At 29.4% G+C, this 2500-nt stretch overlaps 1 protein-coding gene across 2 annotated transcripts in view; it reads right to left on the bottom strand.

Annotated features, from left to right (window-relative positions):
• LOC148323089 (serine/threonine-protein phosphatase 4 catalytic subunit B) overlaps positions 1 to 1422 on the bottom strand; it is a 65948-nt gene extending 64526 nt beyond the window's left edge. For both annotated transcript variants that reach the window (XM_088316470.1, XM_088316469.1), the window contains exon 1: positions 1274 to 1422. The gene's annotated coding sequence lies outside the window, so the exon portion shown is untranslated. The remainder of the gene's footprint in view (positions 1 to 1273) is intronic.
• Positions 1423 to 2500: the final 1078 nt, after the last annotated feature.

Here is a 2500-nt window from a genome sequence, read left to right on the forward strand (position 1 = left end):
TATACATACATATATACATATATATACATACATATATACATACATATATACATATATATATACATATATATATATACATATATACATATATATATACATATATACATATATATATACACATATATACATACATATATACATACATATATATATACATATATACATACATATATATATACATATATACATATATACATATATACATATATACATATATATATACATACATATATACATATATATATACATATACATATATACATATACATATATATATATATAAAATTGTTCGTTGAAGCAATTTACTGTAATTTTTGTAGAATATCAAAAATGTATCAATTAAAAATAAATGAAAATACATATTGATTTTAGTCCATATCGCCCACCTCAAACAGGCAACTTATTATACGAGTTGTAAGACTCAGATATTTCCCCAATTTATGACAACCCCCTTATTAATAACTTTAAATAAAATAAATAAATATATAAATTATGCATTTCTAAGATTTAGTCGAACCTTTTGTGAAGACACACTGATGAGCAAAGTTTTTTTTTATGTTACTCTGACCTGCCATGATGGCTCACATTTTCACTTTCAACGCTAATTTCATAAGTTTTCAACAACAAATGCCTCATAACTAAGATATATTTCTTCATCATTACGTACTTCACAATGTTGCTTCTATGATTACATTTGAGTTCAATGTCGTTCTATAACCCTTATTTCTGTGTTAGCAAGCGTTCAATGATATCAACCTTTTGAAAATAGGATGATGATTAAAGAAATTATGAAACCTTGAGCAAATTCAACAAAAACATCACACCTAAAATCCCATTGACTTTGTATTAAAAGGTTGATCGGAAACTTAAAACTTTTTTTAATATATATGTCACAGCAAAATGATACTCAATCACTGGACTCTTCTTTTAAGATATTTTAAATTTTGCACCCAAAAAAAAACCCGACGCTACTCAAAGGGCCTTGTGCGTAAGGCCTATGCTAAATAAAGGCCATCAGTAGGTTAGTCACCACCACGTCCTCAAGCATCAGATTCTTTAGTAGCCTTAATGTTGTTTGTGAGTTTTTTGTCATCTAGATTACTTTGGAAAACAACGCATTGTGAAATAAAGTACCAAATTCTGAAAACTCTCTCCTAATACGATTTGATGTGCCACTACTACTAGCGCCACCATTCAGTGTGTCAAAAGCTAGAAAACTGCCCCTTCAGATAAACATTCAGAATGTCCTATAATCAAAAAAATATTAACTTACATTAATATGAATGGAAGATGGAAAATAATCTCCAGAATACTTTTTAACTTTGAGTGTTTTCTTCTTTTCCCGGCCTCTGTCGGTCCTATGACTGTGTCGTCACTGCCGGTAAACACTCTTGAGTGTTTAGATTTTGGCGGACAGCAACCATTTGGGTGCATTATCGCCACCTTCGCTTCGGAGTGTAAATAAAAAAAAATTCTAATAAGTCAGAAGGGTGATAAATATTGTAGCTTTTGTGTTTTATTGAACAATGTTTTATTGAATTGTCATGCTGTTGCAGTTTTTTTTATTAATAAGCCAGCTGGAAATACTGTAGAGTATTTCCCGATATTATATTTTTTAAATCTTTATTTAACATTCGTGAAATGACAACAGATCAATCAACAGAACACATTTAAACATTTAAGACAAACAATATAACGCTAGGGGGTGAAACAAAAACAATACAGAGCATAGTGATTGATTAAATGATTAAATATATACAAAGAATATCTACGAAAAGAAAACATTAGCGTCAACACAAGCGGAAATGGTTGTAATTGCTTTCAAAGAATGCCTTATTGCAGATATATAATGTTTGAACTCGTTAATGAAAACAGAAAATACAATAGAATACAATACGATTTTATTCATATTGCGCATTTTACAACAGCTGGAACTATAACAAAGAAGCAGTGATTCCTTCTCATGAACTTACATTTATGGATATGAAATTTGGCCATTATTAAAATTAGATTAATCAAATACATTTTTGATTTTTTTACATTTTTTCCAGAAAACCCAAAAAGCACATTCTTCCAAAATAACACAAAACTTTTTTCAATATGATATGTTATAAAACTACTCAAGTCAACCAGAAGGACATTGCCCATTAGGTATGAGCGAGACATTTTCCCACATTATATATATACACGCATTGGAGTTAGTTTGGCTTTTAAGGTTCATTTACTAAATGTTAATCATTTTCTCGGTGACTCAACTCCAACACTGTTCAACCACAATTCAAAAGCATTAACAGATTTTCAGTAGTGAATTGTGATGCAAGTTATTTTTTAACTACGTTTTCCATTTTTTAATGTTTTTGTTATTTTCTTTATTTTTTTAACAGAGGATACAAAAAAATGCACTAAACGTGTAGTTATTGTTTGTGGAAGTTCGGATAGAAATAGAGCATAACAGTATAATACAATACACAAAATCGTCTTCAGGCGCCTCGCCATCTCC

This window comes from Idiotropiscis lumnitzeri, chromosome 15 (assembly GCF_059441095.1).
Source record: "Idiotropiscis lumnitzeri isolate Australia: NSW breed Sydney's pygmy pipehorse chromosome 15, RoL_Ilum_1.0, whole genome shotgun sequence".
Classification (NCBI taxonomy): Eukaryota; Metazoa; Chordata; class Actinopteri; order Syngnathiformes; family Syngnathidae; genus Idiotropiscis; species Idiotropiscis lumnitzeri.